Below are 25,045 nucleotides of genomic sequence, written 5' to 3'. Positions count from 1 at the left end.
GGCCTGTTTCCACGCACTAAGCTGCTTCTTCCTCCTCCACCAGGGTCCGGCCTCCCCCTTCTCCCCAAGCCCGTGAAGTCCTCCTCGCTCTCACCCTGCCCCAAACCCAGTCACCCCAGAGCAAGCAGGAGGGCAGGGCAAGGGACGACCCCGCCAGATGTCCCCAGAGGGGCCTTCAGCCGGGAGACGAGCCGCTCCGTGTCCTTGAGGAAGGTTACATGACATCCGTGCCCACACTGCCTGCCTGTCACGGGGGGTGGCTCGTTCGTGGGGTGGGGGCTTTCGGTGCGGGGGCCTTTCAGGGGGGATTCACAGCCGGCAGGGGGCTTTCACAATGGGGGCGAGGGGTGCACCCCGGCTTCCTGGTCCCTCGGGGGGAGGCCACCTGCAGCCTCGGCGCAGGACCTGCTCTGGCTGCCCTTGTGCAGCTGAAGACCTGCCACGTCTCTCCGGGATGGGGCTGCTGGCCGGGCACCCCCAGAGTGTCCTCGGTGGGAATACCCCGGCCACCTGAGCCACTGCCCAGGGATGCAGAGCACACGGCCGACTGCAGGGGCCGCTGAAGGCGGCACCGCGGAACTTCACAGCTGTGAAACCTGCTGAAACCAGGATTTTCCTGTCGGATGCGCACGCAGTGCGGTTTCGTAGGACGTCTGCGCCCACCCGACGGCAGAGCTGGGCCTCGGACAGTGAGCTTCTCCCGGGGTTCCTGGGTTACCCTGGCAGGGGTCTCCACTGTACAGCAGCCTGGCAGACAGTAAATCCAGACTACACGGCATGTTCTAGAAACACTCCAAGGTGGTTTTCTCCACCTGCTGGGATTGCAATGACTTTCCCTTTTATGCTTGTTTTCTAAATAAATCAACTTCCTTATGACCTTGATCCTATTTTTTAAAGCCCCAGGCTGGCGGGGAGGTTCTCGTACCCTGTGGAGGTACCTGTGCTCGTCATGATGGAGGGGCTGGGCTTCTGGGGGACGGAATGGGCGTGTGCTCTTCTGACAGGGGTGGTGGCTCCTGAGCCTCTGGGTGACAGAGTGGCCCCGGCCACCCCTCTCCCGGCCACTCCTCGGCCTGACTTGGCATTTTGCTGGGTGGAATCAAAAAGCCAGAGACCCAGACTGGCCTACTTACCTGAGCTGAAGCCCCCAGGTGCCCCGGGCTCGGGTGCGCACGGCTCCCTGTTACCCCGGGACCTGTCTCCAGCTGGGGCTGTGCTCATCCCCTGCATTCCTACGTCCCTCCCTCTGCAGGCTCCAGCCCAGGAGTCTCTTCACCAAGACTCTGCGCTCTGCATTCATGCTCCCAGCAGCCATGCCCGCGGCGGCGGCCCAGACCCCACACCTGGCGGCAGGCAATGGAACGCGGCCACAACTCCCTCCCACACGCGCCCCAGCTCAGGGTCTGCAAACAGACCCTCGTCTGCTAACTGCTCTTTGGGGTGACTACATGCTCTCCCTGCCAGTGATCTGGATGTTCAGAAAATAAATTATTTCATCTCCCAAGTTTTCAGCCCCTTTCCTTTCGGATCATTGGAAGGAAAACTTGGCAAGAGGCGAGGCTTGGCAGGCCACGTCTGTTTCATTCCCTGCCATTCGGCCGCCCCCCGGGCCCAGGCTCCTGTAATGAGAGCCCCCTCCCCGTGTGACTGTGCGCGGGTGAGGCGGACACGGCGCGGCTTGACGGGAGGCCTGGCTCGCCGCGACGCTGCACAGTCCCCGAAGCTTACATAGTCCAGCCTCTGCCGTCGTTTCCGGACAAGTGAAAGTCAGGGCAGGCGGTAATGGGATCGCCCCTCACGGCCAGAGACTCGGCTGCGTGAGGCAGACAGGAGAAGGCGAGGCGAGAGGATTCTCCCAGTGACTGGTAACGCTGGAGAGCTGGCTTCTGGCCGAGCCGGGAGGGGTGACTGCAGCTCATTTCCGATCAAGGGCCAGAGCCAGATGAGTAACTGCTCGCGCTACGTGCACTTCAGCAGGACGTGCCCGCTCATCTCCAGGAGGGAGGCGACTCCGGCCACTCTCCATCACAGACGCCCTCGCCTGGAAGATGCCCCTGGCCTCCCTGCAGCCCGGGGGAGGCCCCCACGCTGGGCCCTCTGTCCTGATCTCCTCCCTCTGCTCTCTAGTCCCCACTCTCTCTTCAGGGCTTCCCACACACTCATCACCCCCAGGTTCCATCCTGCTCGGGGCTTACAGTGCCCAGTGGAGAGGTGACGGGTCCCCAAAATCTTCGGGGTAAAAGACCTAGAAGACCACAGCGCTCTGGACCCAGCATCTTCAAGGCAAGCGACTGGGGTCAGCTCCATGTTTCTCAAGTCAGCAGCGGTCGTTCCTAGTCGTGATGCGTCTTTATGCTCACAGGGTCTCAGCTTCCTTGCTCTGCGTGACCGAAGATCCTGGGAGGAGGGAGACAGAAGGGGGGCAGGAAGAGAGCCCAAGTCTTCCCCTTACACCCCCATGGAGATGGCAGCCTCAGCCTGAGCTCCTGCCCCCTAGGCTCGGCCACGGGCACTGGCACCTCCAGTTAGGCAGGAGGGAACGAGGTGCAGGTGGGGCTCAGTCCGCCCTGCACATGAGTGTGCAAAGATACAGAGCTCGTGCAGGTGGAGAGATCTACAGCTGTGCTCTCCAGCGGAAGGAAACGTGTCACGCAAGGATTTTGTGTTTTCTAGTAATGTATTAAAAAAAGAAAATGTGTAACAAGTGAAATTAATTTAAATACTTTATCTTATTTGACCCGTTGTAGCCAAAATATCATTTCATCATGTGGTTGGCGTAAACTCATTAACGAGATCTTTTGGAATTTTTATACTAAGTCAGTAAAGTCATGACTAAGACTTGACTGTATTTAAGTTTCATAAAATTGGCTGTAGAAGAGGTAGCTTCACACACCACAGACACAGATTCCAAAGACACCTCAAACTTCTGCAGTCACTGACTCGACCATCCATGGCTTGTGCCTGAACAGGCGGCTGAGTGTGTGTGCGCACACCTTTTGTGTCCAAGGACTGCCTGGGAACAGCAGCAGCAACAGCACCTGTATGTGATATCCACAAATAGGGAGCCTCAGGAGGAAGCTTTGTAGAAATGTTGCCCATGGGGCCATCTTGCCAGGAGAGGCTAGAGCTGGACAAACATCTCAAAGACTAAGAGATGCAGTTCTTTAAGCAATTTGTCCCAATACTTCAATCTCAAACTGCGTAGACCTGTCACTTTTAGCATGGGTCTGACTTACCTATAACCTCTGTAGCCACCACCTCAGGAAGAGTAATGCCCTGGGGAAGGTGGCCGTGTTTGGTCTTCAATTCCCAGGCTGGGCAAGTTGCATCCACTCCCCGTGGCCTCCTGGTCATGCAAAATCTTAATGTTCATGCCCAAATTAGGGTGGGTAAGAAAGCTTTCTGACAGACCAGGTAACACCCTTGAATAGCCTGAGCCTTTGCCCACACTCCTTCGCTTGCATGTTTGGGGTTGAAACGCTTAGGAGACATATTTAGAAGAGGTGCTTTCAGAGGGAAGTAGCCCCCTCCTGAACACTCCCTTCGCGGCTCTCTCTTCTTGGTCCAGTCCCAGCTGCTGCCCCAAAGGGTCATCCCGCAGCCCCGCGGTGAGTGTGCCTGGGCCCATCTTTCACTCAGAACTTTGGCTATTGATGATGGAAGCAGCTGGGAGTTAGCTGCTCCACTGTGATCCGGGTTCACCTGCACCATGGTGACGAGGGGCGCAAGTGTTCAGGCTGGGCAGGAGCGAGGCTCCTTTCCAAGTAACTCCCGGCCTCCTGTGTGTGCGCGCGCACGTGTGATTAGGTAGCAGGCAAAGGAGGGTTCTAGGAAGTAGGGGCTCGTAAGCTCAGCCTGCTGATAATCCAATACCCCAGGTTAGCAGCTCTGTCCTCACAATTTCCTGTCCGAGAACAGAGGGCAGCAGTTGCCATCACCCAGGACTCCCAGGAAGTGGGAAAGTGATGGTGTTTTTCTCCAGTCCCTTTCTGGCTGATCTGCCTGTTTCCACCAGAGGACAGGTAGGTGGGAGGGGCCCTATCAAAGCTGGCTCCTCCACATCCTTCAAAACCGACGCCTCACACTGCTCGTTCTGATTGAATTTTGAGGCCAAGCGTATTTCTGCCCCTAATTGGTTTCAGACTTCCATTAGGGCCATGGCTCATTATCGAGAATTCTGAGGGCAGAGCCTGTCCCAACCCTCGTCCCGGGCTTCCCCGTCCAACATCTGCGGGCATCCCTCTGCCCTGACCTCGCCCATAAAGGATGTTGAAGACTCCGGCGCATTAACCCTTTAACTACTCCCCTCCCCGGTTCTCATTTTTTCTTGCAACCTTTAGCATTTTGTGATGCCCTGGCCGTCGGGGGTCTTCCTCCAGGGTCTGCATTGTACTCGGAACCTCACCTCATGGTCCTGCGTGGGCTCGGGCGGGGCTGCTAGATGTACGACTAGACAGTCAGTCAAATTCGAATGTCAGATAAGCAGTGAATAAGTTTTTGTATAACTCTGTGCCGTACATTGCAGGAGGCATAACTGTACGAAAAGGAAGTATTTGTTGCTCACCCGAAATTCAGATTTTCCTGGGCGTCTGGGTTTCATCTGGCGCCTGCACTCTTCCACCACGCCTATGCTTGCCCTGCTCACGGAGGACCCATCTCTCCGCTCCTGTTCTTCCAGGACCCAGGTCATTTTGCTAAACTTGGGGGGCCGCAGGACAGGTGGGGCCAGGTTACATCTCCCCTCTGTTCTTTTGATGGCATCTCTGGGCACGGCCGGCTGGTCTGGCTGCCACAGTAGCAGGGGCCCCCGAGGTGGCCGGATCCCAAGCGGCATTGGGTCTGCCCAGCCCAGCTGCTGTTGGTCTTGCTAAGCAACCCGGCGTCTGGCAGCCCTGTGCAGCTTCTCTGCATTCCTGCGCTCCTTTCTGTCTCTTCCTGAGCTCATATCACCCCCTCAAGCCCATTCGCTGGGCTGTCTGCCCCCCAAATCCCGGTCGAAATGTCCCACCAAAACAAACGCTGCCGTCTCCCTCCCCTGCTGTCCCCAGATCGGCCCCTTCCTGCTACGAATGATGACGGGACACCCCATCTCTCCAAGGAAACCTCTCAGGGCTCCCAGGGCCAGCCCTGGCAGGCCCCTCACACGCTGGCTGGGTGTGAGTCGGCTGGTGCTGAATAATATTCCATAACAAATACCGAGCAATCACTGGATCTTTTATGATCCTGAGGATGTCTACGCATCTTTCCAGATCTCCGTGGTTCTCTATTCTTGCTATCCTCGAACAGGAAACATGTGTGCCCACAGACATAAGCTGCAAACACACCCCCCCCCTCCTCCCTGAACAATAATTTATGTGCATGGTTAAGTCTAAATGGATATTTACAAAAAAGAAAAATAAACCTTTCCATAGAAAAATATTTTGTAATGATGCATTTGTAGTTAGGGCTCTGCTGACACTTGTAGAATATCCCTAATCATCGAGGTCAAATACTTCTCCAGAGCTATATTTACTTGGATTTTTCCATCTTAGAAGAGAATCTTTTTTCCCCCAGGAAGATAAGTTTTCTAAATATGCAGACATAAGCAAAGGACCGTGAGCCCCAAAGGCAAATTTAAATCTCTAATCTTGAGCAGATACAACTAATGGCCTAAATGATAGGTATTTTGAATTACAAAATAATTCAAACAGAAAAAACAGTTAATTAATAAAAATCCTTTTAGCTAGCCATCAGATTTAAGTAATACTAATATATTAACATTTTCAGATATCTGTTTCATATTCATGTCCTTTTTTAAAAAATAGGATATTACAGGTAAATTTCAAGTCCCCCTTTTTATTGCTTCTTGGTTCTAGCTATACATTTATACTTTTAGTAACCTAAACCAACATATAACCAACTTTGTATATTTTTAAATGGTTTCAGATACAATATGTATTATACAAATTTGATTTTTTTTTTACTTAATGGTACATTTCAAGATTGATGTTAATATGTATAAACATATTCACGCAGTTCATGTTTAGAAGCTGCAATATTCCTTTCTGTCAAATGAGGAACTTGCTCAAACAGCCATCGTGGCACCGTGGGATTAGGATTTACCCTTCTTCCTAAAACAGCCAAAAAGCAGACAAAATGCTTAAAATTATGGTTTTCGAGACACCTGATGTCAGGCCATGAAGGACCGGGATCCTGTGAAACATGGATTGTCATTACACATGCATTTAAGGAAACCTTTCCGTTCTGGAAAAGAGCCACTAAAGGTACCAGTGCCTGCTGCTAAGGAGTCTGAGGGCAGTGCCTGCTTCCACCAGCCAGGTCGGAGGGCTTCCTCCCTCACTGGTCATCTAGCTGGAAAATGCAAATGACCTCACCTTAACTGGTGGGTAGTAATTAGCACTACATTGAGCACCGTAATGTCAACAACCCAAAGTGAAACATACACGCACAGAAAAATACTTTAAAAAATGAGCAGGGCAGAAGCAATGGAACAGCATAAAAAAGAACAGATATAAAAGAAGACAAGATTTCATTTACAAGAGTATTTAAAGCAGGGCATTGGTCCCACCGAGATTAATACAATGTAATTGGAATCTTCAAAGTGTTGGGAGGAAAACTAGTTGTATGAATAAATGTCCGATTACTTTTATGAGAAATGTGTAGTCATGTAACACAAATTTGGAAACTGGAAATTTCCAAAAAAATTTCCCTCAAATGTGAAAAAAATGATGAAGCCACAGACCCAAGAGACTCAGAGAACCCCAAGAACCAGAAACATACAGAAAAGCATCAAGACACATAACAGTTGCTCAAAAGTCAATGATAAGGATAAATCTGAGAGGCAGCCGGACAAAATTGCCGAGAGGAACAGAAACGTGGAGGAGAGGAGGGACGTGACTTTCTCATACGAAACTGTCAGCGAGAAGACCTTGGAGCAACGTATTTGATTTTCTGAAAGAAAAAATAATCACCAGCACTAAATTTTTTACCCAGTGAAATTATCTTTCAAAAAAAACAAAGGGGAAATATGACAAGCTCTCAAATAACAGCGCTTCATTCAACATCGCTTGAGTGGTTATAATCTTGAAGAGAAAACACAGTGGACTCCGGGCTGGTCACGGGCCGTGGGGGTGGGCCGGTGCGCCTCGTCTGCTGGGGTTTCTCTGGGACTCTGGTTTCCTCCCACATCCCAAAGACGTGCATGTGAGGGTCACTGCTGGGTCTCAATGGAGTGTGTGTTCACATGCACGTGTGTGCCTGTGTGTGCACACCTGGCTGTGTCTCATTCAGGGCTGGATCCTTTTGGAGCGTCTGGGGTGAGCTCTGGCCAGCCGTGACCCTGACCTGGGATAAGCGTGTTGGAAAATGAAAGAAAACGTGCAATTTATTATTTTATATTACAAGCATCTGGGTCTCTATGCAGAAGTTTGGTGATTTTTTTTTTTAATGACCAGAAATACACCGTAGGAAATGACTCTTGATTACATCCATTATTGTACGGTCAAGGTGGTTTCATTGCACATTTTGCTTGAAGTTACAGTTTACAAGAACTGATCGGCAACATCACGCTGGGATTTAGTGTCATGACTGTTTCACATAGAAAAGCCATTCCATCAAGTGAAGATGCCAGAATTTGCTGGTCTACTTCTCTACCGCTAGGCATCCAGGCGGTTTCCCTCTCCTGGCTTCTTGTGCGACACTGTCACGTGCGATGTGATTTTCACTGAGCAGGGACTGGCTGGGTCACGGGCCCATGAGCCTTCAGTGCTGCTTGTGTCGCCATGGTGCTACAGCACTGGTGTTTTCACATCTTCATTTTTACTTTCTACGGAATCTGGATGTTTTGTTTTGTGGCATTGGTCCATTTGTGTTTCTTGGTCCTAGTGGAATGTTGAAATTACACAGCTCTGTGTTAAATTTTAGTATCTGTTGGACAAGGTTCTGCACTAGTTTAGCACTGCCGTAATCGAGTTTCACAAAGTGAGTCTTGAAACAGCAGAGTTTTACTTTCTCACAGTTCTGGAGGCTTAAAGTCTGAGATCAAGGTGCGAGCAGGGTTGGCTCCCTCTGAGAGGGGCTGAGAGGGGGAATCTGCTGGAGGCATCCCGCCTTGGGCCCCTGCGCAACCCGCTGGCCCTGCTGTCTCTGTCCAAATGCCTGTCTCGTGTGGACACCAAGCAAGCATGGATTCGGGGCCACCTTAGTGGCCTCATTTTCAGTTAATTATCTCTGTAAGCCCCTGCCTCCAAATATAGTCACATTCTGAGGTACTGGAGCTTGGGACTCCACCATGGGAATTTCGAGGGGAACAAATTCAGCCTTGTAGTATAAGTTCTGACAGTTAGGTTTTCTCTTTTGTAATGCAAATACCTGACTTGAGCTTTGATTTCATACACGTGCACTTCAAATACACATCGCTTCAAAGAGGGCTGTCTCGGACGAGCACCTGCCAGCCACAGGGCCGGCGAAGAGCCGGGTCTCCTTCCCGCACCCGCTTCTTCATTTTAGAGATTTTGGTTTGTTTCAATAGCTGCCCATTTGGGCCACTTTTCCCTCCACTTCCCATGTTCTAAATTCTCATTTTTATATTTTAAATTCGCCGATTAAAAGTGATCCCTTAGGCCCTACCCTCGACCCCAATGAAAGCAGAACCCCAAGCCCACGAGCTCTCTCTGTGTCTCTGCTAGTGACCTCACCGTGTGGGCCGGGTGCTGTGTAACATCCAGGCCTTTTGGGTGAGAGACCTTTGCCTTTTTCAAATGGTTTCCTGATGGTTATTGCTGAAGAGCATCTTGTCATCAGAATGGCCAGGAAGGCTGTGGACTCAGGCACTGGTTATCGGCCAGCCAAGGTGGCACAGAACAGCTCCACGCCACCTTCTTCCTAGTTCTTCAGCCAACAGAATTCTGGGGCCAGTTCCTTGCCTTCGAGGATGCAAAGTCAGGGGACTTCCACCAGCGTCACGCCACCAACTGTGGGAGAAACGACTTATTTGTGGTGTTGAAACTTCCCCGTCACAAGCGCCAAGAGCTGTCCTTTCTTCGGGGGTCTCATGTCTTTCAATAAAGCATAACCTTAAGGCATGGATTGCGTCCTAACTGCACTGATCTCTTTCCTGCGGCTCTTCCTCCTTGCTCCGACCCTGCCATGGCCTCCCACAGCCTGGGTTGCGAAGCTGTTGCATGTTAGCTTCTGTTGCCTGCGGAATTTTCTAGTCTCATTTCTCACCAGTTGCTAGTTCAAGCTCTAGGTCTGGAGATGTCTCAAATATCTCCTCATGCCTCCAGGACCTCTTCCTTTTTCCTCTGCCCTCCCCCACCCTCTACCTGCAAAAGGTTGGGTTGAGTGAGACTCAGCCCGCACAAAACCTCCTGGGTGAATCCAACCCTCCTCGCCGACACTGGCCAACTTTGGGCTCGGCGGGCCGGCCCTTCTGGAAGCCACGTGGCCCCGTGCCCTGGTGTCTGCACGAGTCCCCAGCTTGGAGACCTGCTCCTGGGACCTGGGGTTGTATCAATAAAATCGTGGACACCATCAGACGACAGCACAGCGCTTGGTGCAAGGAGAGCTAGAATAAATGTTGATCTCATGAGCGAATGAAATTAGCCAATTTAAGCGTTTGCTGAAGGTGAGATTCCTTTTTCAGAGACTACCAGCAGGGGCCCTGCTCAGGAGGAGTGGTCTCGGAGTCAGAGTCTGGCGGCAAAGTCAGCGTGGACTCGGGGCGGCGTGTGGACACGAGGGGAGCCCCTCCCGCTCTGGCCCAGGCGTCTCCCCGGCAGTCCTTGTCCTGCCTGCCCCCCGTAGTGTCCTCACTCCCGGAAAGCGCTGGACAAACACGGTCCCTCCCTGGCCCAGCTCCGTGCTCAGTCTCTTTGGATTTGGCCACAGGCTCTGTCACCGTGGGCAGGCCTGGCCGCGTGTCTCCGGGGAGGCAAACAGCCCCTGCGTGTGTGCACGGAGGCCGGCCCCCCTCTTTACGTGAATCGCAGGGTATTCCCTTCCTTGCCAAATTCTTGGGCAGAGAAGCACCTGGCTCCCGCCCTCAGCGCCGGCTGCACTTAACAAGAAGGACTCAGTGTCTGCGCCCAGGCCACTCTCTCTGAAATTAGTGAGTCGACAGAGGGTTTCAAAACACCCCCAAGGCCACATGGTAAAGGTGACTCTTGAAATTTGTTTCAAGTCCCTGGCTTTTGATGGCTTTTATCTTCTCAAAAGTAAGTCAGAGCTTCAGACAGAACTGCGAGGACTATTCAGTAAGTGTGAGGAGAGTGAGCAGCAACGCCGCAGCTCCTCACGGCCGGCGCTGCTCTCCCTCACCCACCTGGCCTCCCGTCTCTGCGGGTGGGTGCGCTTGGCGGGGTGCCTGCCCCCCTCATTCAGGGGTGTCCGGTCCCCCTCTCTCCTTGTTTGGAAGGGTCCTTGGGCTCAAGTGTGACCCTCAGGGGATAATCTTCTGGAAAGGGGCAGAATAATCTAGACATCACCTTGGATCGTGCTCATGGTGGACGTGCGGCCTTTGCCAGTGTCTCCTCTTCTTCTGGTACCAGCCTTCCTATCTTCCTTTAGGAACTACCCCTTGCATGTTCCCTGATGTTCTTGTGGGTCTCCCGACCAAGCCCGCACCCCAAATAGCTTCTCCAATGTCATGTGTGAGAAGCTGCCCTTGGAAGTTCCTAGAAACATCATTCCAACTACGGCAGGGAGCCCCCCCCCCACCCCTCTTAGTGGGCACTTGCTGGGATTGGTTGTCTTAGTGGGGGGCCATGCAAGCATTTCGGGGGGCACCTCCTTTGTTGTTGGCGGGGTAGGGGAGACCCCAGCAGGACCGCAGCCGCCTGAGCCTGCGTCAGCTCACCTAAGAACAGCAACCAGGGGCTTGAACTTAGTTTTCTATGAACAAAACTGTAAACATCATAATCCTCTCTGGGGCTTTGAAATGTAGCAGACAGAGAAGGACTCAGAAACGTGGGACATTCACCTTGGCTTTGTGAGTCAGACCAGCCCTCGCGCCAGTCGACAGCTGCTCGCACGGTCGCCTGCCCAGAGGGGGCCGGGCCGCGGCTGCTGTTCTTGCTTGTGCTCTTCCCTCTGTCTTCCAGAACGTTCACCTGTGCCGGCAGCCATGGCGGTGCCTCCTTCCCGCCGGCTCCTGCTGCCGCCAGGTAATCACACCTGGTGCTCGCCCGAGTCAAGAGGAGGGGCTGGGGGCGTGACGTAGGCCAGACAGAGGGGATCCAAGAACCCCCTCTCCTGGGGCTGACCTCCTTCCCGGAAAGTCGGCCCCGGGGTGGGGGGCGTGAGGACGGAGAACCCGGAGGAGGCTGCTGAGGAGCCTGGGCTCTTCCTGGCGCCCCTCAGTCCACGACGCGGCCTGCAACCGCACCAGCCTCGTCGCCCGCGTCCTCACAGCCTGCTTCAGACCATCAGCCTCAACGCCAGGTGCTCGGCTGACAGACCAGGCTCGCGCCGCCGACGCCTTTGGGAGGTGGTAGTGAGCCCCAAATCTTACTTTGATTCTTTCTTTTAAAACAACAGGTAGTTTGTGCTGGGTGTTTAGACGCTCCCGTGAAGGTCGGTTCTTTCATATCTCGTGCCGGAACTAACCTCACCCCAGGAAAAGCAAAGCGTGTTGTGGGCCTTGTTGTGTTAGGGCTGCTGCTTGGAATTTCATAAAATAAACGCTGGGTGCTGGCCTGCCCAGGCCAGGCCTGCCTGCACCCTCCAGCCACGTCCCGGCTTCTGCCACGCCCCTCTCTGCTCAGGAAGTGACACCCACGACCTCCTTCCCTGCCATTCGAGGCACTTTCCTTTGACATCAAAGATGCCTCTGTGATTTTCATTCTTGGCGCTGCTGCTAGCAGAGAAGAATGTGGACTTTGCAGCAGTGAAATCTAAAGTCATTAAACATTCCTAACTCCCCCTGGACAGAGACTGAGATTCTAACTTGCACTGTATTTCCTGCTCCTTTGTGAAAGGGAAATTTAAAAATATATTGCAAACTTCAAAGAAACGAGGTCATCCAAACACAATCCGAGTGTTTACATCGCGTGATTGCAGCCACCGAGAGGGAGCGCCCAGGTGACGCTCTGCAGCGCAGTGGAGTAAATGATATGTCATGGGCAAAGTAAATATTTTGAAACACTATTGTACTCACTGACTGCCCGCCTGCAGCCCGGGGGATGGATGGGGACGGGAGCGCGGGGTCAGCGGTCCTCTGGACGCTCGGCCACTTGCAGGGCGTCCCCCAGGGCAGCCGGGGCGTGTTCTGGGTGTGATGAAACCGTCTGTCCGCGCGGCTGGGAATCCGGGTGGGCGCTGGGTCCAGAGGGCCAGCCGAGCGGCTCAGTCATCCCTTGTTCTACTGACAACGCCCCAGAGTGTTCCTTCCAAGGGCAAGTAGCAATAAAGATTTCGTGCAAAGAAACTCGCTGACCTGCAGGTCGCCATGCATATGGAGCGAGTTACGGAGCAATGAACTTCTTCAACGGGTCACCTGGTGGGGTTCTCCCCTGGCACCCCGGAGTGTCTCAGCCTCGTCTTGGACGCAGACTTGAATTCCTCCTCTTCCTCCTGTGCCATCATCTCCCCCAGCTTGGGGGACAGTGGCTTTTCCAAAGGGTGTTCTGCACAGGAGCTCACCCCGTGCCCCGGGTCAGCCTTCGCATCCTGAGCCACGGCCCCTGGGCTCCAGGGCGTGGCAGGGCCGGAACTGCCCGTGCTCAGTGCCTCGCCAGCTCCCCCAGGAGATGGGGACTCGCCCAGGAAGCGATGTGAAAATTAGCCTCTGGCAGTGAGTGTTCTGCCATCTTTAATGGGAAAATTAGAAATAAGGACAGGGATTGAAAGTATCTAAACCCACCGTGGACGAGAACGTGCATGGAGGCCTGTGTGAGTGACTCAGAGGCGGCCGGTGACACAGGCGTGTGGACAGACGGAGGCTGTGGGCTTGGGAGCCCAGCACGGTGCTTGGCCCCCACAGGAGCCCCACAGGCGCCCCCATGGACGTCTGTGAGTGCCCGTGCTCACAGCAGGGCCCTGGGGGGAGACTGAACCCGGCACTGTCAAGCGTGTGTAAAATCAGTGTATCTCGGGGTGGCAGCATCCCAGGGGTGAGGCTGGAGAAAACTGTGCATGGCTGATGGATCCATGTTTTTACTTTCTAGTTATGTATTTGTTTTAATGCAAAGTAAAGAAAAATATAATCGGAGCATTCAACCAGTTTTTTGGTGGATGATATTGCCTAGGGTGGGAATGAAGTGATTAAATCTTCAACTGAGCCAGCTTCCGGGAGAACAGGGGGTGATTCACGACGCAGGTGAGCTGGCCAGCAAACCCACAAAGGCGCGCCTCCCCAGGGCGAGTTCCGGCTTCACGGCGAGCGGGGCTCCCTCCATGCTGCCCCTTCTCCAATTTCATCTGAGCAGCAGGCTTTGATGGAGTCTCCCGGCAGAGGAGGGCGCTCAGCCTGAGCAGCCACGGCTGTCTGTGAGGGGGGCAAGACTTCCCTCTCCCCACGGAGGGGCCCCAGGTGTCGCCCCAGTGTCCCAGGCCAGGGGTTTGCTTCCAGAGGCTCCATTTGCAAAACAACGTCCCAAAGGAAGCAGCTTTCTGCTCTCCTTCTGGCTTGCTTTGCCAGAGTCTCTGCTGCCCTGAAATGCAAGGCTGGGAGGGCTCTTTCCCGGGGCACGTGGGGCAAGACCTGGAGCCGCCTGGGGAGGGGCCCCTTGTTGCTGTTAAACCAAAATGCGCGATTTAAGGACAGGAAGTGGGTTTTATGACTATGGAAGCCCTGCCCCCACCAGGTATTTGCAAGTCAATATCCAGTGCTCAGCTAACTGGGTGAGGAGTGAGTGGCGGCTGGAGAGGAGCCCAGAATGCTGGCTGTCCAGTCAGGACAGGCGCTTTATGACTTGAGCTGGGCTGGGCCTCACATTCATCCTCTTGGAACTTTCGCGGCGGAGTGTGAAATACGGGGACTAGAGAGCTGCGGAGCCGTGTCTTGTGCGTGAGCAGGACTATTTATTGATATTTTTACTGTCTGGAAGAACATTCCCTCAGCGTTGATGTCCACAAGGAACCTGTGAATGGGCCCCTATTTGGAAGTGGGGTCCTGGCTGATGTGCAGGGGATGAGGGGGTCATTCTGGAACAGGGCGGGTCCTACTTCCAGCGTGATGATGTCCTCCAAGGGGAGGGCAGTCTGGACCCAAAGACAGGGCGGGTCTGTGACGGCAAAGACAGAGCTTCAAGTCATATCCTAAGCTAAGGGACCCCGAGGGCCCACAGCGCTGGGCAGCAACTCAGAGGTGCATCCTGTACACAAGGTGACAGAAAATGTAAGATTAAGAAGACATCCTACTGAGTGGGAGGAAATATTCACACCATGTGTACCCTGCAAGGGACGAATATCCAAGATAAATAAAAACCCACACAGCGCAACAACAGAATAACAAACACCCCAACTAATAAGTGGGCAGCAGATCTGTGTGGACAATTCTCCAAAGGGACATCTGGAAGGCCAATAGACCAAAGAAGAAACGTCCACTGTTGCTTCCAATAAGAGAGATGCAGGGGTCACCACGACAAGGCACCACCTCACACCCTTGAGGACCACACGTGTTAAGAAGGGTGGGGGTGTAACCTGGTGCGGCCACGATGGAAAGCCATTTGAATTTACCTTAAAACACTAAAATTGGAAATATCTTACCCTCCAGCATCCTGGTCTTGGTCCTCCACCCAAAGAACATCCACAACACAAAAGCCACGTGCTCTGCCGTGTTACTGCTGTGCTACTCCCAACAGCCAGGACAAGCAAGCAGGTAAGGCCCATCGACAGATGATCAGTGAAGACACTGTGGCACATCCATGCTGGGGAGTACTACGCAGCCAGAAAGAAAGATGAGATGCAGCCACTTACAGCAGAACGGAGCGTGCTGGAGGGGATAGGTGCAGTGAAGCAAGTCAGAAGGACAAAGACAAATGTCACATATTTACACTGTGAACAATTTGACCAAGAAAAATACTTGTAAAAATGAACAGACATAATCAACACCACGCAGGCTCCAAGATCAAGGGTGGGAGAGGAAGGGGTTGTGGGTGGTGATGAGGAAGAAGTGAAATTTTTGTGGAAATTTTATAGCTACCCACAGATTCTCCTCGAGTGTTTTATTGTTATGGTGCCTTTAAAAGATCGCCCAGAACTAGGCAATCTGTCTGGAAGATCACTCTTGCTGTGTCATTTTGAGGCACATTCGACTCTCAGTGTCCTGAGGTGACACGAGGCAGGCGGCTTCTCTGTCTGTTGGCCATTGTCTCAAGTGGAATTTTCGAACTCGTTATAAAGGCCAGACTTCTCCGTAGCCAGGAACATTTTCACAAAGAGCTCACTTTCCTGAGTTATTTGGCAGAGCTGAGAAACGAGGGTGGCTGAGGGGAAGTCTTTTTCACGGCGCTGAATGCCTGAGAGCAGAGGCTGTTCAGGCAACACCGCCAGGCCCCCAAATGAGAAGTTCTATTTTCCTTCCACAGGGAAGGTCGCAGGCCAGGCAGAAGAGCCTGGCGGGGGAATCGGGCCCCGCCCCTGGCGTGGAGAGGACCTGAGGCCGGTGTCCTGACACGGCCCCCTCCCAGCACGTGTCCGCTGGGGCCTGACTCCACACGCTCCACCGAGAAAAATCGCGACAGTCACTCAGCAGGAAATGAAGCAGGAGACGGACCAGGGTAAGCGTTCATTAAATGGCATGTTTTGATTTTTCATTATTACATTTTGGAAAACACTTTTTAAATGATGGGTCTGTCAACATAATGGATCGGCAGTTAAAAATGACTAGGGGAATACATGAAAAAAATCCGAAGGGTGAATTACGACGAGACTATGGTGATCCAAATGACGGTCCATCAAGTGAACAGTACAACACACCCGGTCAATGACAAGCGAGCAAAAGCCACCCATACATTTTTCCACCATTAAACCCAGAACTGGCAATTTCATGTTAGCAGAATAGCGCAATCTGTCACCTAATGAGCATCACTGATGTGAATTTTGTTCGTGTTGTAAGGTCTTTCCTTTTGCACGCCGGCCGCTGGTGAGCAAAGGGCTGGCACGCCCTCTGTTTGTGCCCGCCCGGCGAGCCCGGTGATGAAAGGGTTTGCCCACCACAGGTATGCGGGAGAGCGACTTTCCTTCTAAAGGAACTTACTCGGGTTAGAGTGACAGCACCCGACGCAGGCCAGTCTTCCGTGTGCTTCATTTTCCAAGTTTGAAAAATACCATTTCAGTGTTTTTCTGTGATGATAAGGGAAACACTTGTCCATGGTGATGAGGGGCGGTTCCATACAGAGAAGCAAAAAAGAAAACGAGAATCACTTATGATTCTACCATCCACTCCGTGTTAGCATCTATTCTGCACAGACGTGTACTTTAATGAAGCAAGAGTGATGCGCAGCCTCACGCCAATGATCTGGCGCGTTGCTTCCAGGGTGCATGCGACCGTCACGGGGGTGAAGACAGGACTCTGCTCAGAGGCGACAGTGCACAGGGCGGGGCTCAGCGTCCGGCAGGAAGGGGGGGGGCGCTGCAGGGGGCGTGGAGGAGGGAGGCAGCAGCTCTCTCTAGGTCCCCCCATCTATGCTGACTGAGACCCGGGAGGTGCAGGAGGAGGCTGAGCTCCGCGCACACCTGCTAGGGATGGGGGGGCCGTTGGTGCACACCTGGGGCCAGGGAAGGGCCCTTGGGGGCCCCCGCTGGCTGGAATTTGAGGGTCATGTGGTCTGACTCACCCTGGAGAGGTCTCAATGCCTGGTGTGTTGTGGGTGAGTGGGATAGACTGAACTGTGTCCCCCCCAAATTCCTACACTGAACCCCACCCCCCTCACGTGACTGTGTTGGAGCTTTAAGGAGGTGGTTGAGGATAAGGGGTCAGAAGGGGGAGCACTGACCCCATAGAACGGGGGTCCTTACAGGACGAAGCTCTGCCTTGCCATGCGAACACCCCCTCCCCAGAGAGAAGGCGGTCTCCCGGAGACCAGGAAGGGGGGCCTGACCTGAATCCTACCTGCCGGGACCCTCACCTCAGACTTGCAGTTTCCAGAAATGTGAGAACCAGTATCTGCGGTGTAGACGGCTCCCTCTGTGATGCGGTTACCGCAGCCTGAGCAGACGGGCCGTGGGCGGGGAGGGCCCGAGCCGGGAGCCCCCCAGTGGAGGTGGGCGGCCTGGAGCTGGGGGGGGCTCCTCCAGTATGGAGAAGATAAATATTTCTATCCACATGTATGTAGATCTCACACACACGCGCGCACACACGCACACACACGCACACCCCCCCCCTCCAACGCCATTGGTAGAGAGAAGAGACGTAGCAAGGGAGGGCGGGACGAGGGTGAGCTCCAGCGAGACAAGCCCCACTTACCCTTCGAAGAAGTGGTCGCGGCACAAACCCTCCTGCACCCTCTGGGCTCCTGCCTGCTGGGGCGCCCCCGGAACGGCCTCAGGCAGGGGCTCAGGAAAGGTCAGCTCAGTAACACACAAGAGCACTTGCCTGGGCACTCAAGCACGATGGGGGGAGGGGGCAGGGCAGTTATCCTGCGTTTAGGGACCCGGGGTGCCAGGGAGAGAAGGGGGGGCTCATCCTGACGGGGAGCAGCGGTGAGGTTCTCAGACGGAGAGGACGTGATTATGATACACTTCCGTCGGATGAGCCCCCAGACTCCATTCTTCCAGGTCAGAAAGGGGGCGCATGATTACTGCTCTGACCAGCAGGGAAGCAGCGGCTCAGCGTGGGGCACCCTCTCCTGCAGTTACTGGGGAGACCGGGGCCAGGACAGAGCTTCTCCTCGGCCTGCAGGGGACTCGCTGCTCTCTGCTCAGAGCCGCATGTCAACGGGGCTGTCAGAGGCCCCATCCTCAGAAGCCAGGGACGTCGGATTCGGGCACCGTGGAGAGGGGTCGAGGGGGCAGCGGAGCTGCTGCGGGACAGCAGGGCCGGCTCTGGTGCCGGGGCCTGAGAGCGCAGCCGCGGTGCGGGGCCGGCCTCGGGGTGCGCCTCGGCCTGGGCCAGCCCCCGGGTTAAAATAGTCACAAAAGCAGCCCAGGAAGGCCCCTCTCTCTTCCCTCCGACGAGCAACAGTCTCGTGGGCTCTGCCGCCTGCTGGCTCCCCGGTAACACAAGCACCTGAGCAGTTGCTACCCAAGCGGCAGGAGCTTCCCCTGCCCTGCGAGAGGCTCACATCAAACCTGCTGATGCCTCGGCAACCCCCGGCCGCCTCCTCCTCTTCCGTGAACACGTGCCTGGGCCAAAGGCTGTCGCCGACTCCTGCCTTTCCAAAAGCAGAGCGGGGGGAGGGGGTGGGGGTGGGTGGGGAGCTAGCGACCCACAGCAAACCGCCGGGCAGCTTCGTCACGCTGCTGCGCGCCCCTGGGTGGGCAGATAGGCGAGCAGCTTTCAGGCTGGCGCGGCTCATCCCACCTGTTCAAACACCTCGCTGTGGTGTGGCCCCGGGGGCCGCCAGTCAGCCAGCCCCGCAGGGCGGTGGACCCGGAGAGCGTGCGGAGCCCCTGGCAGTGTTATAGGGCAGGGAGGGGGCAGCCCAAACCCCACAAACCTGCCTATTCTACATGGGTTCTGCCATCCGCCGCATCAACACAAAACATAGGAGACTTTAATGGGAAGAAACTTTAATAAAACTAAAAAACAATACAGGTAAGGCAAAGAGTCTAGTTTCTAAATGAAGCACCCAAAGTGACCCGTCCCCTCGTGGGTGAAAGTCCATCCATATGGGATTGGCCCAGAGCAAGACCCCAAAGCCTGCCACAAGTCTAAAGCATCTTCCAGTGGGACCCACAGAAAAGGGTCACAAACAACCGGACAAGCCCGGAAGGAAAAGAGCAAAATCAACATCAAGATAAAAGCTGCCATGGTCACCTCCCCACGGGTCTCACCCACATCTGTGTCACCCAGTCCACGACCAAAAGACAAGCGCAGTTTCTTCACGTGTCTCTAGGCTCCATGCGCCTCCTCCAGGTCTCCTGGCTCCATCCTGCTCCTTCCTCAGTCTCCTCTGCAGCTTCTCCTCTCCCTGCTCAGCTCCACCCTCCCTTGGGTGGGGCAGGGAACCTCCCCCTTTCCTGGGACCACCCTGTTACAGCAGTGGTGGGCAGCATGCATGCAATGGGGTGATTAAAATGGGGGCGTGAAGGCCCTCCGGCCAGGCACCCCAAGGAGGCACTCCCCAGAGGGATCCTTAATTTCCTGCAGGCCTGGTTTTGGGTGTGGTCTTGTCTTTCCAGCTGGTGGAGGGTCAGGCTTTCCCCAAGCTCAGAACCGGGTGGAAGCTTTGGAGTCCCGGGCCCTTAGGGCAGTGCGGTCAGTTCCGGGCTTCAGACACGATTCTCTGATTTCTTGCTCAGAACTCTGCTCCCAGACGTCTCAAGCTCCCCACAGCGGTGTGACGGGAAGGGCACAGGAGACATGAACACGGCGGAGGCCGCCCGCGGGAGCAGGAGTCCCGGCCCTGGCTGTCTGGCTCGGGGTGAGTTCTGACTTGGGGCGAGCTCTGACTCGGGGAGAGCTCTGGCTCTCAGCAGACACAAGAGGAATCCCCCCAAGAAACTGTCCCTCACGAAAACCTCACATTTTCTGTTCTGTGATTTATCCTGTGCGCGCCATGGCCTGCAAGAGTTTTCCTTTGTCCGGGAGTTTTATTTCTGTCAGTCTAGACTCAGAGCCCGGTTATCCGGAACTAGCCTTCCTTCCCTTTTGGGGCCTGATTCCACACGAGGGAGACGCAGTGGAAGCTGATTTGAAGAAGTGAAAACCGTGCTGGGCACGCCAGGCCCCGCGGCCCTCCCCGACGGAGCCCAGCGCCTCCCAGGAGGCGGCGGTGAGTCCCGGGGCATCTCCCTTCGCAGCAGGCAAAGCTCACGAGAACATCAAATTATTTCCCAAGAAAGTTATTAAAATCCACCCTGTGAGTCTCTGGTGGCTCGCTGCTCGCCCCGGTGTTTGGTGTTTGGGCGACCTGACAGCCATCCCCGGCTCGAGCCCCCGCTCCCTGCAGCCTGGAAGCCTCCGAGCTTCTCCAAGTCCACTCGACTCACACGACGGCGCCCCGGCAGCTTCTCCTGGCTTCTCACAGGACAGCGGATGCGCTTCTCATGCGACGTGAAATGCAACCCCGAGGCGAGACCCCTGCTTTCCGCGAATGAGCGCGGGAAGGTATTTGTTGTTGTCTTTTACGCTCTCAATTCGTAAATCAGTGCTAAATAAGAAAAATCTGTGCCATTTCAAATGAACATAATTTTTTAAAGATTAGTTATGTGGGCATGTCCTCAGAAGACACACAATTGATGTATTGCTGATTAACATGATGTATTAATATTAACATGGTGATTAGGGCACATTAATTAACATGACCCAAGGGAAGGTGGCTGGGGAGCAGTGGCGTTACAGGAAGGGGCGGGGTGAAGCAGGGTGGGGGGCAGGAAGATGGCGGGCAGGGGCAGGCTGAGCCCGGGTGGCGAGGGCCGGGGTCCAGGGACCGCCCGCGGGAGCGAGCAGTGAGACATCCCCGACCCAATGGGCTGGATCAAGATGGCGCCACTGAAGACAGCTGGCAGAACCTTCAGAAATCAGACATGAAGGTGCAGGCACAGAAGAGAGATTAACTGGAAAAACATGCATTCGTGAGTCGCCCTTGTCTGTGCTGGAAGGTGCCCTTCCCGGGCCTGCAGCACCAAGAGCACTTTGTCCCTCCAGACAGCAGAGCTGAAGAAACCACGCAGCCCCAGCCAGCTACGCGCCACCATGCTGCGAATTCCAGAACCGCCTGAGGAGCAAGAAAATTCTGCAACGCCGTTTGAGGTGAACACTATCACGTTCTCCGAGCGATGGAAAATACCGAAGGCAAATATTTCCAGAGCTGCGGGGCTCACATGCAGGGAGCAGGGCCCCCAAATCAAGACCATCTGGGACAAAACCGTGAACAGCCGCGGCGTGAGAGGACCAGTAGAAAGGCAGAGGGTGCTTGTGGGGACACCGAGGAAGGGGGCTTTTATTCCTCAAGGCAGCCTTCCCGGGCTGAACACGGGGGAAAGGATTTGATGCTGCCTGACTGAGTTTACCACCTGCGAGACGAAACTATGGCTGCCTCCCATCGCGAGGAAGGAAATAATTGCTTGAGTATAGAGCGTAGTGGAGACCGCCCAAGGTTTTAAAACACTAGAGAAATTATATTTGTTATATTATATTATATTATATTATATTATATCATATTATATTATATTATATATTTTATAGATATTATATTATCTATAATATAATCTTATTATATTATATATAATTATATTATCATATTATATAGTATATTATGTATATTATATAAATATATATTATTGATAAATACATATAATATGGAAATATAGATGTATCTGTGTATGTCACTTGAGGAGTGTGTCTGGTTTACAGGAAACAAGAAAAGGAGACTGAATTTGAAGAGGAAAACCTGTGGCTCCAGCGGTTGGTGGACACTGACCCGGGGGCAGCTGCCGGAGCCCGCAGTCCGCTTGCGTGTCTGCAAATAGGCGCTCACAGAGCTTGGTGACCAGGCAGATGAGGCCTGTGGCCTGCGCCCGGCACTGCGAGAGGCCCCTTCGTGGCTGTGACCACACCTCGATTTCGGAATGGAAAACTCTCCACCTCAAAAGGAAAGCAAGAGCTCACCGATCACTACTGGATGTCCTGTGTCGATGGAGAGTATTGATAAGCTCCCCGGGGCTGAGGGCCCTTGAGAGAGCATTTGGGATCATGAGCCCCACAAAGTAATGGGGGAAGAACCAGCTCTCTTTGATGAGATGGCTGCGCGGTCACCAGGGACTGCGGGGCACTTCAGACGGCCTGTGGGAGGCATTGTGGAAGGAAGACTGACAAAACCCACGTGAATGAACAAGACTCCCCCCGCCCCCCAAGTTTCCTCCACTCTGATGTTTATAATAGGGCCTCACACAAGGGTGGAATCTTCCAGCAGCCGCCTCCGTGAATGCCGAGGGTTTTGAAGACGGATGTTCTCAGATGTGCACTATTTATACCCCGCGTAGTAGACCCACTTACTATTCTACCCCAAGAGCCTCCTGTTACTCAGGCACTGAGCAAACTTTGAAGTTAAGAAAGTTAGGGACTTCAAACGGTTACTCTGGGTTGAGAATACAAGAGTATAATGGGGAATCAGAAGGGACAAAGGCATCTCGTGGTATTTAAATCATCGTTATGGCCCATTTGATGTCTACCTGCTGTTTAGAGACTGAATAGCAAATCGCAAAGGATTTCTAATCTTAGGCCTGGTCTGGCTGCCCACGAGGGTACCTTGGGCAGTTAACAATAGCAGCCAAAGTCTATGAGACACAGTCGGACACGCACCAACGTGGCGTCCTCACACAAGTTGGCTCAGGTACTGGCATTGCAAATGGCCTGTTGGCTAAAACATTCTCTCTCTCACCGATCTAAGTAAGCCAAAAAGCTAGTGATTAATAGGCTCCTTCCCTCCTTCTCCTTCCCCAGGACCCCAGGGCTGTAGTTCTGCCCCGACATTGACACTGTGGACTTGCTCTCTTGGTCACATGGACAGTGTGAGACGCCCTCTTCTCTCTGCTCTGCTGGAGGCATAGAGGGACAGGTGTCCGGGTGTGGGCTGATGCGGAGTATAGACCAAAACCCAGGAGAAGAAGATGCCTAAGGCTGAGAGGGCACTGAGCCCCTTCTGGATTGCTTGGATTCTGACAGGTGCTGGTCTGGAAAAGGGACAGGACTGTGAATAAATGCATGGGGACGTGAGCCTGGGAGCCAGTGTTGAGAAGGATTACAAAGCTCAGTAGGAAAGGGAGCTGTCATCAATTACTCATGTCTGTCACTGCTGCTGAGTGATCAGCTAATGATGTCTGCCACTGGCTGGGATGGAGGAGCAAAGCACACATCACTCTGTCAGAATTCCCATCCATAATGTAAGGCTCAGCTCAAACACCTTCTTTGCAGATATTTCCCAACATTTAGAATTAAGGCATCACCTCAACTCAAAGGAACAGGGTGGCTGTTGTCATTTGCTCATTTTAGCCAATTAATTTGCTACGCTACCTTAAGTGTAAGCTCCGAAGGCAAGTGCTTCTTCTAAATTAGCTCTAGGACCTCCCCCTGCCCGCTCCTACTTCCATGTTCTGAAGCATGCATCCAGGCTTTCTTCAAAGAATGTTTGTCCAGCGCCCAGCATGCCAGGCCCTTGCTGGAGACAAAGTGACAACAGGACTCAGGAGCCCGGTCCAACTGGGCCCAACTGCCTGGAGCTCCCACCTGCAAAGGCTGCCTGTTCTTGGAAGCGTGGCTGGTGAATCTTCCCACTGGACCCACTGCATCCCACTCCTGGCAGGTGACCACTGAGGAATGGGCTGTGGCCGAGGGTGAGTTAGCACCAGGGTCCAGCAAGAGGGGTCCCTGCTGGGTGTGCCTCTGTCCTCAGTGCCAGCTCCAGTGAGGGGCAGCACAGTCAGAGCCAGGACCTGCAGGGACGAGGGCGAGCTGGAGGGGCTGCGGAAGCCCCAGCCATCCTGGCAACCAGTTTGCTAGCAGACCCAGCTGCACATGGCAGTCACGCAGGGTTTCTGGACGGAGCTGGAGAGGTGCCCTTAGCAGGGAAGCAGGTGCTGCGGGTGTCCAGCTGCTCAAGGGCAGCTCTGGGGTGAAAGTCTGTCTCCTGGGTTGGGGTGATGGCACCCTGCTCTGCTGCACCCCTGCACTCCTGAGTGTTGGCCAGGAGGCCTCCGATGCAAAGGGCAAGACGAAGCTGTTGGAATGTCTCACTTCTTAAAGGACGTTAGCCAGCGAATTGAACCTGGATTAGCACAAGCTTTACAAGGCCCTTCTCTGTCCTGGGCGGGCCTTCTCTGGAGGAAGCTGACACAATCTGAGAGTCCCCGACCAAGACAAGACGCTTTCTGACACTGTTGCCTGGGCTCTTGTCCTCCTGGTGAAAGGTACAAACTTTCAGCAGCTGTGAAAGAAACATTTCCTACCTCTGGTTAGGCACAGAGACAGCCGCTGGAAAACTGGATTGTAGGTAGACACCCGCCAAGCGTTTGTTGTACATTTTTGACATCATAGGAAGAATGTTCGCGCTTACAGAGCCCTCGGCACGCCCCCAGCTCTGGGCTGACTGCAGTCAGGTGGGCTGTGCCCTAAGGCCACCCCCCCCACCTGGCGTGGGCTGAAGAGGGCTTCCTCTGGCTGGTGCTGGCAGTTGTTTCTCTCTGTGCTGTCTGATTCCCGCGGGGCTCCTCCAGGAGGCTGGCCTGGTTTCCTGGGGCTCCGGCTTGTGGTTTTTGGCATCAAGAAAGCGCACAACCTTGATGCTCAGAAGATGGTGAGTTAGGCCGGAGCCGCCCCGGCCAAGCCCCCAGCGGCAGACTGGGCTCCTTTGCGCGCTGGGCCCCTCCATGTGGGCTGCACTGGGTCCGCCGCTGTGCTGCTGGCGCCGGGCCCCGCGGGCGAGGTGGAGAGATGCTGTGTCACGGCTCGCTCCCCTCCCGGTCGCCACAGGCTCAGAGTGGCACAGAGCGGTCCTCCTGGAGGGGTGGGCGCCTCGCCCTCAAGCCTCCGCCACCCTCTGCCTCCGGCTCCCGGCCTGCTGCCGTGTCAGAAAGCAGCGCTGGGGCTCTTTGTGAGCTCGTGCGCGTGGGTCCTTCTGGACAGCGCCGAGATGCCTGACCACGGGCTCTTCCGCCTTGGCCCCTGGTCAGCTCCTGGTCCACTGGTGGCTGCTGGGCTTTGCTCCCCATCGGCGACGTCCCATTTGGCGGATGGCGAGGTTCCATGGGGTTTTCTACGACGTCAAGTCATTTCCCACTGGGCCTGGGCTGCGGCACGGCCAGCGTGAGGAGTCGGGGCTCCTGCTGCCCCCCAGCTCAGGTGGTCCTGGGAGACACTCGCGGGCGCCCAGCGCCGACCCCCCCGGCAGGCGGCCTCCAGCTCCCGGGATCTCGGGGACTGGCTCGGCATGTCCCTAAG

General features: G+C 54.5%; 1 long non-coding RNA gene across 2 annotated transcripts; it reads left to right on the top strand.

The window, feature by feature from the left end:
- Positions 1-3,730: 3,730 nt before the first annotated feature.
- On the top strand, positions 3,731-23,426 carry LOC119254899 (uncharacterized). 2 transcript variants are annotated; one of them, XR_008553689.1, is made up of 4 exons: positions 3,731-4,022; positions 15,531-15,722; positions 19,408-19,529; positions 21,464-23,426. It is a non-coding gene; the product is annotated as an uncharacterized LOC119254899 (long non-coding RNA). The 2 variants fall into 2 exon arrangements; XR_005127414.2 differs by lacking the exon at positions 19,408-19,529.
- Positions 23,427-25,045: the final 1,619 nt, after the last annotated feature.

Source organism: Talpa occidentalis, unplaced genomic scaffold (genome assembly GCF_014898055.3).
Source record: "Talpa occidentalis isolate TD23 unplaced genomic scaffold, MPIMG_talOcc4v2.1 talOcc4.3, whole genome shotgun sequence".
NCBI lineage: Eukaryota > Metazoa > Chordata > Mammalia > Eulipotyphla > Talpidae > Talpa > Talpa occidentalis.
The sequence above is the reverse complement of the archived record's forward strand: the minus strand, read 5'-3'. Positions and strand labels throughout refer to the sequence as shown.